This window comes from Aquarana catesbeiana, linkage group LG04, assembly GCF_042186555.1.
Source record: "Aquarana catesbeiana isolate 2022-GZ linkage group LG04, ASM4218655v1, whole genome shotgun sequence".
Classification (NCBI taxonomy): domain Eukaryota; kingdom Metazoa; phylum Chordata; class Amphibia; order Anura; family Ranidae; genus Aquarana; species Aquarana catesbeiana.
Genome location: NC_133327.1, coordinates 553421940 through 553437177, shown reverse-complemented (window position 1 = coordinate 553437177; position 15238 = coordinate 553421940).

The window sequence follows — 15238 nt, the reverse complement described above, 5'->3', positions numbered from 1 at the left end:
TGCTTTTTACATCTGCCAGACTCTAGAATTATTTCTTTGATGTAAAGCTTCAGGTCTGGTATGAATTTTGAGGGTGACCCCTATGCCAAAATTTAAAAAAAAATTCATACCAGACCCTTATCCAAGCATGCAGCCTAGTAGGTCAGGAAAGGGAGGGGACAAGCGAGTTCGGGGGTGGGGAAGCTTTCACTGAAGGCTCCCACTGCCTGCCAGCTCCGCAGCCTGACAGTTCTTAAACAACTAAGGGGCCACCCAATGACGTCAACGTGTGATCGCGCCCCCCTTGTGATGTTGTTGGAAAGGGGCATGCTGGGTCAATGGTGCCACAAGAGGGCGGGGTCACCTGGTGACTTCACTGGGTGGCCCCGCCCCTTAGGTATTTAAGAACTGTCAGGCTGGGAGACATTTTTTTTTTAGTTTTATTTTTTAAATATAGTACTTGTCAAAAACTGTCTAATGTCTTTTTTTACACTACACTTTTTTTTGTGAATGTGTAGGAATATTATGTATCCCGTACTCATTCACATGGGGGGGGGGTTTGGGGTATCAAGGTGCTTTGGGGGGTGGCACCTCCCCCCCATGTTGAGGCCATGTGGCCTGGTATGGTTCAGGATGGGGGGGGGCTTGCTCATCCCCTCCCTTTCTGACCTGCCAGGCTTCATGCTCTGATAAGGGCCTGGTATGGACTTTGGGGAGACCACGCGTACCTTTTTTCCACATTTTTTGCCGGCAATTGTTCTTTTTACTTTCAGTTGTCAGCGGGGAATCCCACTGACAGCTGATGACCCATCGGGTGTTAAGTGTTGTTTAGTGGTTGTTAAGGCTGTGGGAGGCCTTCACAACACCTATTTTTTAATGTTAATAAATACGCCGGCTGACTCCAGGCGTTAAATTACTGTATGTGTTCACTACTAAAATACTGCGTGAATTCATAAAATAACGCATGCAGTATTTTAGTAGCCTTTTTTAGTGAATACTAAAAAACGTTTTGAAAAACGCTATGCGGTATCTTACCGCATACTCGGATGCGGTAAGATAACGCTTTGTGAATGGAGCCCAATGTTGTGTACATGTGTGTTGTGTTAAACTGCAAACTGTCTGTATTTTATTGCAATGCACATGAACGCATTTGAACTCAACACAATTGGAGGAAAAAATATTAAAAAATAAGTTGTTAGTATTGTCACATTTGTAGGGACCTGTCACGTCACAAAGGATGGCATGAAAATGGATGCCACTATGCATAAAAGCACAACATAATGCATACGAAATGCATGTGATAATGCATGTTAAATGCACATCAATGCACATGCATTTTCAATACATAACAGTGAGTTTTTATGTGCAGTATAATGTTAAAAGATGCTAACTCATCTCATCACATCAGAGAGCTCCAAACCATATTTCAGACAAACCACAGCCTCAACATTATCTACCATGCTATACTGTTAGCTAATCCAAAGGAAATTATGTTTTGTGAGATAGGAAATTATGGGAAATCTCTCCAGTGTGTACATAGATACAATGTAAAAGGATTAGAACCTATGGCATGTTTTTATTGCTGTTCATGTCTCTATATTTCAGGGACAGACGTGTATGAAGAGGACCTACACTACAGTACATTATACTTTTATACTTGATTTATTCTAGTGTTGGATGTGTTTTTGTAGTAGGCCTTGTTGTTTACCATGTGTGTCTTCTGCCAGATACTGCTTTGGTCATCCATCTCTATGCATTTCAACTGCTAAGTCAGGATGCCAGTGGTTAAGGCACATGGCCATATTCGGGGTTGTAATGGTGTGGTGAGTAAAAAAAAACGGAAATGTTTTATGGGCTTCTTGAACTTGGTTCTAGACCACACCACACTACACTATACTACAGGAAACCCTTTAACTACTAACAATAAGATAAAAAAAAAACAAGGAATTCAGTTCTAGATGCGCAGTGCTTGTAACGAGTCTCTTAGCGACACCTATAACATTTATTAAGCAGGCAGGCTGGTATAAATCCTAAGTGCATCTGTGTACACTGTTTGTTCTAAAGCCATGTTTCCACTTGCATCAGCACTGCCTGACAGGATTAAGACCTGCAGCGTTTTTATGTTGTTCTTCTAAAGACAGAATCTGTTTAAGCATATTTTTTAATCTATAAAATGGACATATGACTAACCGCATTGTAATAAAAAAAATGCTATACTCTGCATGAAACAAAATTTCTTTTATGATATTCTAAAACTCTTTTGGAGAAAAGTTTTAAAGAGCCTTTTATATCCAAGTTCTTTAAAGTTGCAGAAAAAAAAAGGAAAAGTTGAAATATTGTTTTTCTGCTATGCCAATTCTCTGGAAGAATAATGTCAGTCAATATCAGTCCTGGAGATAAAGCAATATGATAAGTAAGGGAAAAGATATCCTCCAAGACCAACATTGCCTCTTGTGGCATAGAATAGATGACAGTAAGGTCAGCAAGGTCTTTTCTTAGGCTTCATATATACACAAGAGACATCTGTAATCAGCTGATGTATTACTTGCTCTGCCATTGTGGTTTGTTTTTATTGGCTTTAAAGTAAAAATTTTGCTGCAACATTACTATTGTACATGTTAAAATAAATGCATGTTGTGCATATTTTGATCTCTTTCTAAAGCGGATCGTAGACATTACAGTCACATGAATATGTGCCCAGACTATACACACTAAGGTATTTTATATAATACTTATTTCCTAAATATAGGAGTGTGCACGGGGTGTGTCAGGTGTGCCTAAGAACACGCTAATCACCCCATGCTGTGCCAAAGTCAAGTCTTTTTCTCTGTCTCAAAAGTGAGACAACAGGGATCTATTTACACTCCTGATGTTTCACCAAAGCCCCCCAACGGGGCTCCTATACAATTGTAAAAAATAATATTGTAAAACATAATAATAAGATACATTTGTAAATAACAATACAAAAATTAAATAATAAAAATAAAAATTTACTGACACCATCCACTGCCCTACTGATACCAATCTCTGCCCTACTGACACCATCCATTGCTCAACTGACACTTTCCACTGCTCCACTGACTGACACCAGCCACTGTCCTACTGACACCAACCTCTTCCCTACCAACATGTCCACTGCTCTACTGACACTGTCCATGTTTTAATATATTTTAAAATGTTTGTCTACATTCATTTATTTTTTATTTTTTTTCAGAAAACATGGTCTTTGGCACTATTTATTAAATTCCAGAAAAACTGCAGTGTTGGGATTAGCTGGCTTTTGATATTGTCTTTCTAGTGAAGACTTCTCTAGTGAAGGCCCAGAAGCTCCTCACCTCATGGAAGGTGCAGCAGTCTTTGCAACAGGTTGGGGTTAGCTGCTTTTGAGATGCATATGGCTACTAGGTACTTCATAAATAAAAGCTTGCAGTTTGCTTCCACTATCATGATATTAATTGGCATATCAACTACCATTACCTAAATGAAACTCTACATCTCTTGAGATAAGGATTTCTGTAATTCCCTACTCATTTTGCTGCATAGGAAGGAGCAGAGGCGTACATGGGTATAATACTCTTCTGACTGCTCTGTCAGTCTAGAAAGAATGGAAATAATTAAAGTGATGCTAAAGCTAAAAATGTTTTTTTAACCTTAATGCATTGCTTGCATTAAGGTAAAAAATGTTTTATATTTTTCTTTCCTCCACCTTCCTTGTGTGTAGGGAAGGGAGAGACTCTGGGGACCCTGATGTAAGAAGAGAGACTCTGGGGACCCTGATTTAGCGGGGTGGCTCTGAGGACCCTGATGTAAGAAGAAGAAACCCTGGGGACCATGATGTAAGGGGGGACTCTAGGGACCCTGCTGTTGGGAGGGTCACTGGGGACCCTGATGTAAGTGGGGGACTCTGGGGACCCGGCTGTAAGTGGGGGACTCTGGGGACCTGGATGTAAGAGGGGGACCCTGATATAAGGAGGAGTGGGAACCCTTATGTAAAGGGGGGACTCTGGGAACCTGATGTAACTAGGGAAACTCTGGGGACCCTGATTTAAGAGAGTGACTCTGGAGACCCTGATGTATTGGGGGGTAAATCTGGGGACTCTGACATAAGGGGAGTGATTCTGGACACCCCGATGTAAGGGAAAGGACTCTTTTGTAGATGGGGACTTGGATGCAAGGGAGAACTCTGATGGGGATTCATGATGTAAGGGGGGAATCTCCCACTAGTGCAACGGCACTTTTTATAAAAAGTTTATTGCAGATTAATTTAGATAGGGCTTAGGGAGGCTGTGGGATACTGCAGAATACTAGTCAGGAAAGTGAGGACACTCTGCACTTTGCAGCTACTTCTTAACACAGTCATTTTAGCAGTAGGACATCACAAAGTGAACAGCACTGGGACACCATTGGCAAAGTTCCACTTCCTAAAACTCAATCTATAAAAACCGAGCTCATGATTTTTCCTCCCCCACGTGCCTCTTCCCCTGACTTTTCTGTCAAGATCGATGGCACAACTATTAACCCACCCCTGCATGCCAAAGTTCTGGGCGTTATCCTGGACTCTGAACTCTGAGCTTGCCGTCTAAACCTACGCAACATCTCCAAAATACAACCCTTCCTAACCAATGACACTACAAAGCCTGTAATCCACTCCCTGGTTATCTCTCGCCTCGACTCCAGCAACTCCCTCCTCATTGGCTTACCTTTACATAGGATATCCCCTCTTCAGTCCATCATGAATGTTGCTGCCAGACTCAACCACCTTGCCAACGTTCAATATCTGCTTACCCAACTAATTAAATTCAAAATACTAACAGCTTACAAATCCATCTACAACTCGGCCCCCAGCTACATCACTAACCTAGTCTCAAAATACCAACCAAATCATTCTCTTTGTTCATCCCAAGACTTCTTGCTCTCTAGCTCCTCCTCCCATGCTTGCCTCCAGGACTTTTCCTGAGCCTCTCCCATCCTATGGAACTCCCTACCCCAATCTGTCCTACTATTTTCTACTCTGTCTGCTTTTAGAAAATTCCTAAAAACCCTTCTCTTTATAGAAGCCTATCCTGTCCCCACCTAACAACTGTACTTTTATTTTCTACATCACCTCATACCCCACAACTATTACCTTTTGTATAATTTGACCCTTCTTCTTAGATTGTAAGCTCTAACAAGCAGGGCCCTCTAATTCCTCCTGTATTGAATTATACTGTCTGCCCTTATGTTGTAAAGAACTGTGCAAACTGTTGGTGCTATAAATATCCTGAATAATAATAATGTTCCAGGCCAAGCAAGCCTTAAACATAGTGCACCGGGGGTTAACGGCAGCAACAGTCACTAGGATTCCTCTCTCAGATCTGTACTCACAGTATCCCTGTGACTTGGACATCTCCCTCCAGACTCAGACAGTTTTCTCAGTGGAGCCTCCAGATCGGATCTTCAATGAAACTCCCATGAAACTTCCAACTCACAAAGAATTAGTAGTAGAATAGAGCTCCCAGCTACGCACAGCTGGAACCTCAATGAGACAGGCAGGATCTTCAGCTGGACTGCCATGAGGGGCAACAGCCCTTCTGGCTGGGAACCTCTGGCTGGGAACCTCTCCTCCTGGGGAAGCACTCTGTTCTCTATGCACTCCCCAACTATCATCTAGACACACCTCCCCAAGGATTGGCTAGAGCTGCAAAAATATTCAGGCTGCTCATTTGACTCTCCCACCCACTACATTCTGGAAGTCTCCAGAAGACTGGGGGAAGCAATCAAACTCACAGCCTGCCGAGCCTAGGGCAGCCCAAAGTAAATACATGCTGCTCTGCTGGGTACAGGACAGCCACAGAATGAAATTTGCCTAACCAAGCCTAGCAGCCTATCTGGGAGGGTGCTACACTGGATTAAATGAAGTTCTTCTTTAATGTAGGCTCAGACAAACAAAGTGATCAATTTCTGTGTCCAGAAAAGCATATGTAATAAAAATGTTTAATTTTTTAAAAAGTATCCTTCATTCTGATGTTTATGAGTGTCTGTGAGACTGTCACTTGTGACACAGTAATTTGGAGTATTTTGTAGGTACAAGGACTATGGTCACCCCATTTAAGTCCCTCTCTGCAATATCTGTCCAAGACCATCGTTCACTGTGGCATGCTATGTGATACTGTTGTGCTATGCACACCACTGTACTTGTTTTCCTGCTGTATCCCATGGTGAAACAAGTCTTTCATTATTTTAGTCACATTTTGTTACACTGTTTTGACTTTTTTAATTTTAGCCAGGCAGTTTACTTGTTATGGATGTTGTGAATGTTTATATATTGTTGATATCATTTAAATATCAATTCTCGTTTCTGTTATATTTCAGGCTGTCATTAAAAATGTAAGACAAACAACAAGTTCCTGTAGTGCTAGAAACTAACAGTCATATGTGGATATATGTGAATAAAACTGATACCCAGAGCAGCTGCCAACCACTGCAGAAATGGGTAACAGAAATCAAAAGACAAAAAAGCAGCGATCTATGGGTAGGAGGCAAAATTATATATATGTATATATATGTATATATAGTATATGAATATGAACCATGGACTGGATTCAAAATTAGTTTATTGCACTGTAGACAGTTACCCAGCAAATTACAAAAGGCTGTTAGTACCGGTACAAACTGCAGCAGATAATAAAAAACATATAGCTAGGTAACTGTATTATTATAAAAACGGTACCACCATAATGTCTGGGTGAGAAGGGGTAAATGCTTTCAGGAGATCATTCCAAAGCATGTGAGGAACAGTATTGTCCCGATGGAAGAAAATGGGGTAATGGACAGCCTCTTACTTCTGACATGAGGTCAGGTGCTGTCAGAATCTCGAGGATTACCGTGTGAGCAGGGAGACACAGGCTGGCTGTAATGATGGCTGGAACTGCCCTCTGTGATCCAATAGCGTGGTGCCAAGCTGTTGGGGGTGTAGTGTGTCTGCCACCGCTGGAGGATGGAGCCGGGAAAGCCAAGCATAGCCACTGGAGCCGGGCGCGCGAGATGACGTCAGCGCTAGTCCGGAAGCAGGAACCCTGTGTTTGGTGGTGGACCGCAAGCTGAAAAGGTTGCCATAGCTTACATGTTTCGCGCCCATGCGCTTTGTCAGTAAAGATGTGCTCTGTCAGTAAAAAGTTGTGGGGGGGGGGTGGCAACCCCAAATTAAGTAAAGCTTTAGTTAAGCTGGAATTTCACTTTAATGCTACTTTTCCCAACCCCCAGTTTTATTATCTGTTAATTTTTCCAGTGGGTTAGTAAGTGGCAGTTAGAGGGTTGAGACAAACCATTTAACACTGACAGGGGTGCATACAATGGTTCCTTTTTATTTATATAGGTATAACATTTATTTTAGAAGGAAAAACTGTAACTGCTTAAAACATGTGTTAGCTGGAGTTAGGCTTTAATTTATTAGTAACTTAGATAAAGTACATCTAGATCTAATAGTCCATTTAACTACCCTCTCCACAAGTTGACAATGCTGCTGCCCATGGATGGCTACACTGCTGCTACTCCCAAGACAGAAGGTGTGTTAGTGGTAAGATTGCAAGAAAAACAAATAAAGCCTATAAAAAGAAAACTACTGCAGCCACAATAAGAAACTTTAAAGTGAAATACATAAAAAAAAATACCTGGGTTTAGATGCACTGTAAAATTCAACTTTAGTCTAAAGCCTCATTCCCAGGGCCAAAAAGTGCCCTCTTGCAGCAAGTATACTGTGGATTGCAGCTGGGATCCCAGATGTCCTGCTCAATGGTGGCTGCTTAGCTTGTACAACTGAATGATAGGAGTCAGGGGTCTCTGTCATTATAAGTATGTATCCACATGTATCTGAAAATCCTGTGGTTACCCACAGTTAGGGACAGATGTCCACTCCTGGACACAAACTATTGGAGTCCAGGTGCAGACATCTGTTCCTAACTACAGGTAACTGCTGGATTATGGATAGATACTTACAGAGATGAAGAACCATGGTTCCTGTCACCCTGTCATTCAGCTGAGTAAGTTCAGCAGTCACCACTGATCGCAACACCTGGGATCCCAGCCACAAGTATCCACAGTATACTTGCCAGTGGAAACCCCATGTGGATGAGGCCTAATAATGGACCCAACAATATTTTGGTTTGTTTTTAATTTTACACAGTTATGCTTTTTCAGTCATGTACTTGTAGGTAGGTGCAGTTAGCTACTTTGCCCTTAGGTGGCTCTGTACCAGAATACTGTCTGGCTACAGTAAGTAATGTCATCAGGTGCTAGGCCTCTTTTAGGTATAGCCCTCCTGTTATGAGTGAGTCAGTGCCCTAATATAAGCCAGGTTGTGAGGATAAATAACCCACACCTATGTGGATGTAACCAGCACATCTAGGCTCTGGACAGGGCAGGAGGTTGGGAGAAGTAGACCAGCACTCAGGTTACATTCACACTGGGGCGAGAAGGCGTTAGCGGTAAAGTACTGCTAGTTTTAGTGGCCGAGGAAAGGGTTAAAACCACCCCTAAAATACACCATAATATACACCGCTGCTTGCAGGACTTTTTTTTACGTTTTTTTCAGGCCAGGCCAGGAGTTACCTTTGTGAGGATGCTTCCCGGGAGAGGTGTACCTAGAAAGGAGGTGACTACAGAGAGCACAGTCCTGTACTAATGACCCCAGGTAGACGAGAGACTATAAGGGAGATGGCTGCTGTGGTGCCACATATGCTTTCCCATGTGACTACTACGGACCATCCACTAACTGTAACTGACTGTGTAATGTCATATGACTCCAGAATCTACTGTATGTCTCAGTGATGTGACTCTTATGCCATGTCCTGAATTCCACTAGTAAAGTGCAGCAAAACTACTTTTACCTGTGGACAGTCCTTCCTTTGGGGATGTAAATGTCAACGGCTGGAAATGTCATGTGGAGGCCTCTGGCATAAAGTGGGGCACTAGATGGCGGAGGGTTCAGCCTCAGCAGGAGGAATAGTGTTCTAGCAGAACATCAGCGGGTGTGGGGACTTGTGCTCTTGGCGCCAAATCTAGCCAATCACAAAGCCCCTCTTACATATTGCAGATTAAGACCAATCTGATTTAATATACTAAAGCCAATCCTTTAGGTGATGAATTTTAATTTGTTGTTATGGATTATTACACCTTGCAGTTGACTAATTGCCTTATTGAATAGGTATGTTTTTTTTTTTTTTTTATATCATGGGTGTGAACATAAGCTTCAGTCTACAGAACACATTAAAGCTTTAGCTGCACACTAACACTATTATGAAAACAAAATTATTATTTTTTGCTGCTATTAAATTAGTTCTGTTTTATTTCCGGTATTAATAGCATATCAGTTTGTTCTACTTCCTAGAGTGCTGTGAAATTTAGTTTTTACGCATTTCATTTGATGAAAATGGAATGACACCTTCCAAGCCCCTGAAGTACGCCAATATCCCACTGAGATAGCATAGAATGCAATTAGGTCTGCAACCCAGTAGTGTTAGCCAATTTATCTTTTGCTGTGCATCCCACAGTAAAATGCTGCATTATGTAGAATGAATAATTGCAATGGCTTGTCTTCCCTTCCCCTGAGATACTTGCCAGCCCCACGATTACACAGCTCATTTTGTTATCCCTGGACCCTCTAGCAATATAATGCAATGTACACATGAGCACCAAAAAAGATTGCTTTTCGCACATTGGTCCTGGGTACTATCCAAATGCCACTGTGTGAGAGACTCTATGCCCTATTATTTTTAATTTAATTTTATAATAATAAATGTAATTAATAAATAACTGTATCATTTTTATTTATTTTTTATTGATTATTTTGTTGGCATTGGGAGATGATGGTAGTGTGAGTTGAGGATACAGTCCTCATTAACTTTATTGCTTCACTAGAAGGGCTCACCAAGTGAGAATGAATGGGCCTGTTTTCAAGGCATTCACTTGTTCTATGTCCACCTGTTCATGCACCAAAAGGACAAATAGGACAACACTGATCTGGTGACACATGCAAAATGTTAAGGACCCTACAGTCAACAACAGAGAAAGAATTACTGTTCGTATGTGCTGCAGTTTTCCAACATGTAATTCCAGGATTATGTGTAAATCCCTTATGACAGCAAACTGCTGGTGTCTTATTTTCAGAAATTTTTTCCGGCTTTGTCATAATAAGGATAATTTTTCTATTAATATTAACGATCCTACTAGCTTTAACAATATAAAAGATTATGCTATCATTTAACTGACTAAATGGCTTCTATATTAACTCAGTGTTATATAAAAGATTCTTAAAACATTCTCAAACATGAGTGCTGGGTTCTACCATTCATCAGTCTCTGCTTCAGATTTAGGTGCTCATCAGGAAAAAGGAGGCTTTTGAATGGACACATTCAGATGCAGCAGCTTGAATTAATTTCGTTCGCTAAAGCACTGTGCATCACAAACCGTTGCTGTTTTCCCCCATATAATATTGATTTCAACATGTTCAACATTTTTACAACTCAATGCTGCTGATCTTCTCCAGCGTTCTTAAGCCACTTTCTGTCTATATGCACTCAACTATGCATCATTGTTCTGAACTGGTTTACTGATCGTGATGATGGTAAACTGTCAAGCGTCTGCGGTAGTGAACCCGTGTAGATCGCCAACTCGGGGTTTCCCTAGGGCACGGAGTCTAAGCCCCAACCTGCTTCTTCACCAGAGCCCCCGATGGTGAGGATGGGCTTGCAGCAAGCTGAAACCAGGCCGCAGCCCCCAGGTACGCCCAGCTGAGAATACAGAGACCACTCGTGTGTGCAAAGAGCAAGAAATAACAGGAAATCTAGTAGACACGTCAAGGTTAGGCTGAGCAGAAAACAAGCACAGATGGTAAACAAGTTGGTGCACAGGTAGTCAGGCACAGAGTACACAAGTACAAACGGGATCTCAGAGAACTGTGAAGTTGCCCAGGCAATGTGGGCTACACTGAGCATGCCTTATATAGGCCAGCAAACTAGGAGGCGGCCCTGGAAGTGATGGAAGGGAAGGAAATAAAAGCCCACAGAATAGCAGGCAATGCCCATAGGAGAGCACAACTAGACCACACATATGAAAGGAATCAGAGTAGAAAAGCACTGCAGGGAGGTAAGAATACACAAGCAGGCTAACTTGTGACATAAACCATGCTAGTACAATAAGCAGTGAAGATCATTGACCAGACTTGGCCAGAAGTGGCCAATAGCAAAGCTGAATCTTGAACTGAATTTTATCTCCCCGATACTTGAAAGTACCAGGTGTTTTTCCTCACTCCTTTGAGCCAAAAGAAGTAGTGAGGAGCAAAGCAAAATTAGTATGTAAAGCTGGGGAAGACGGCAGTTAATTGAACCAGTTGAATGGTTGTGATGTCTCTTCATGTTCCAAGTATAACCATAAAATGCATCCTGTAATGTACATTTACAATCAGTATAATACATATATTGGCAGCACTGTAAGAAATTTGGTCAAGGTACAGTTTTGTTTTTTAACTTTACATCCCCAAGCTCTTCAAGTGGATCAAGAAGATAGGAATATGGGTATACGTACTCAAAATACATACACTTCTTCTAATGGATTGGGTCCAGGGAAGGGGACTGATGTTAAATTGGTCTATCCTGGCCCATGGGCCCTGTTCTCCCATGTTTCAGTATTACTAAGCACATATAGGAACAATATTCTGCCTGCTCAGGTCTGTGTCATTTAGTGTGTAGTGCTTACCCCTGGGGGGGCCGCTGAAAATAATCTAGGTCTTCCTTACCTAAGGCTGCCAGTCCAGGTACCAGCTCCAGAACACACCAACAATATTTAGGCTTGTTGTGGAAAATTTTATTTATGTATATTGTCAGATGCCCCCCAGTGTCTGTTTTGCTGCAATACTCTCATTTGAGGGTATTCGCACATACAGATGCTGGTGGAAGACCATTGGATGCGGAAACCTTCCCGTGGACACGGCGGATCTGTTTACCTTTTTAAGGATGTCTGTTTATGTCTCTCCAAGGAACTGGCCACTCCATGGCGACTGCATTTCAACTCCTAAGTAAACAAGTTTGCGTACCTTGGGAACCATAGTATAATCATACAATATTATGGCCCACTGGGCCATGGTATAGTACGGCTCGCATCACTGGTAGCAGTGGGAATGTGCACACGGCTGTGTTCAAAGCCATGTGCTTGCTGCATGGTTTTGCACACCACCGTCTGCACACGTCACTACTGCTTTTATATTTGATTATATGCATGTGTGTCATTGGTTCTTTTGAATGAATACAAGTGTCTGATTGGCTGATTCTGAAGTCAGCAGCCTCTTTTGTTATCCATGTGTTTAGTATAAATAAAAGCCACTTGGCTATTTTGCTCAGGATTTTACACAGAGCTTGAAGTGATACCAACGTCTGTTTGTGTTACTTGGAGAGATAAATGAGCGCGCTTTCCCGGCATTATATAAGAGAGCTTTTTGTGCTTTTAAGCGCAAAGAAATTATATGCTTATAGGGAGAAGCTTAGATTTTCCCTGACATTAATGTCGAGCCAGAAAGGAAGCCAACAGATCTTCTAAATTCAGCGGACCTCGAGGGGGAAGAGACCTCCAGAACCAGAACCAGCAAAGGCCGGCCTATGGTAAGACAACCATACTTCAAGTTTTTTGAACATTTTTGCTGTTCTGTGTTTGGGATCTTGATTCTCTGTCCGCTGTATGAGGTAAGATCTGCCAGGCAAAGAACCTTATGTTTTTGTTTTTTTGTCGCTCTCTGTATAATGACGGGACTTTTATTGTAGGTTATACTTTTGTCATTGTAAGTAGGTCTATTATTTGGGGAAGCACCTATATTTAAATCCTCTATAGGTCCCATTTAATACAAACCTAAAGTGAATGTTGTGTATGACTGAGCAGGCTGTGTAATTGTATGCTGTGTGATATGTTTGTGATGTATATGAGAAATAGAAATGGATGAATTGTGATTTTTACCTTTGTATGGGACCAAGTCACATGTCCCCATAAGTGTAAAAATATTTTTAAAGGGTTTGGTTTTAAGTTGAAATGCCTGTCGCATATCCAAGTGCCCATGTATTGTTGGGACATCACAATAGGAGCTGTTTACACCCTGTGGGGGGTCTCAGGTTTCTAGGTAATAACATGGGGGGAGTTTCTGTTGACTTTCTAACTCTCAGAGTTAGATATTGTGTTGTATTTGCGACAAGAGTGTATTGTTTAAGACTTTTTTCATGTTTTATGTAACTTTGGCGTTTTGGATATATTACATAATTGCATGGTTCGTGGGGTTGGGTGGAGACACCAGTCCATCCTGAGTGTGGGTGTGTGTCTGCTGTTGTCCCTGTGCATTGTGTCTCATTGAGATGCTCATATTAGTTTAAAGGTACCCATATAGCGCCATCGGTTTGCGCAGGGCTCCACACGTGCATCGTATGCTCACGTCGGTCCCTGCCCTCGGGGAGCCCGCAGTCCGGGGTCCCCGGTTTGCATTCATGTACTAGGGCCAATTTTGGATGGAGGCCAATTGGCCTGCCAGCAAGTCTTTGGAGTGTGGGAGGAAACCCGAGTGCCCGGAGGAGACCCACGCAGGCGCAGGGAGGACATGCAGAGACCGGGCGGGTGGTGTCATGGTTGGAATTCAAGCCAGCTGCCCTTTTTGCTGCTGGGCGGGGGTGCTAACCACTACACCACTGTGCCACCCAATATTGTTTAGTTAAATATACCTATATTTCAGTATAGGCCCTAATTGACATAGCCTAAAGTGTTTGTCTAGGGATAAGTGTTAATATTGGTGACTCAATTGGTGTTTCAATTGTATAGTCAGTTTTTGTAGGAAGAAATCCTGGTTTGTCTTGTCATTTGTTAATGTCGGCCATTTTTCTGTAGTCCGGGTTTCATTCACCATTTTGCCGTGGACCATTTTTCAATTGCTGCAACTGCCTTTTTGTTTCTGCTGATTTTAGTCTCGAGCGAAATATCTCTGGTTTTGTACTGAATTCCAGTTCCAGTAGAATCATTTAGTTTTTATTCCAGTTGTTTTAAAGAAGTTTATGTTTCTAGTGAAGAAATCTCGATTTTGGCAGGATCAACAACTAAATTTCATGTGTTAATGGTGCCATTTTGTTTGTGGCTGCCGTGGAAGGAAAAAGAACTCCTTCAGCCATCTTTTTGCAGGAGTTTCAGTTTTTGGCTTTTGTTACACTGTTGTATGGTATTTCCGTCAAAACTTTTGGTTTTCCTAGGGGATATGTGAGTCAAGGGGGATTCCCTCCCATTTGCAATATGGGGGCTTATTCCAACCACTCCGGGACAAAGAGTTTTTATCTGTTGATGTTAGCCATAGATTTTTCTAATGTCTTGATAGACAAAATATGAAGCTATTTGAGGCTTCCCCTCCCCCTCCCTCTTCCTACTCAGGTATGCAACAGGAAGTTGGTGGGAGGGGCTTGGCATCTTTTGACTTGTGTTTGGAAAGACAAAATCATTTTTATTTTTAAATTAAATGAAGGTTTATACTGTAATACAGTTTTGGGTAGAGAGCAAACAGGAGGCATCCAAGTTATTGTAATATCTAGGTATAGACGGAAGCCATAAGATTGTTTTTGTTTTGAATAGCGAAGGATTTCATGGTGTTTTTGTAGTTGTCGGACGAACACGTTTAGAGGGCTGTATATCGTGAGACTGGTCGGGCCGTGTATAATAGTCGGAATTCCAGTTCGTGATTGTATTAGCATAAACGTGAGGAGTAGTACGCTAACAGCCCCGCTCAGGCCGTGTAGAATAATCGGAATGCGGGGGTCGATTATGGTGATAAAGGCGCAAACCATAATCGCTCCGAAAATAAAGCGCAGGGTTCTCTGGACGCAGAGTTCGCCAAAAAAAGCGATTTGAATCGTCATGGGCAATAGGTCGTCCATGCACCCTAGTCAGACAGCTACATAATACATGAAATCTGAGTTCTGAGGAAAAGGCCATTAAACCCCAGAAAGATTGACATAGGTGGTCCAAGGATACTATTTTGGGTATCCCTCTGGAGTTGATGTAGCGCGACTGCGGCTTCAGAAATCTGTAATGTTGAGTGAGTTGATGGATGCGTAGTATACATTTGTGTGATTAAAAATACACAGGCCTGTTTTTGAACTTTGTGTGGCTGGTCCATGCAAAGATTTTGAAATGCTCTCGTGCCTTTCAAATTGTATTCTTTTCTATCGCTAAAAGAATGAAGGCAGCATTCCATCTGGTCATTTTTAGTTTT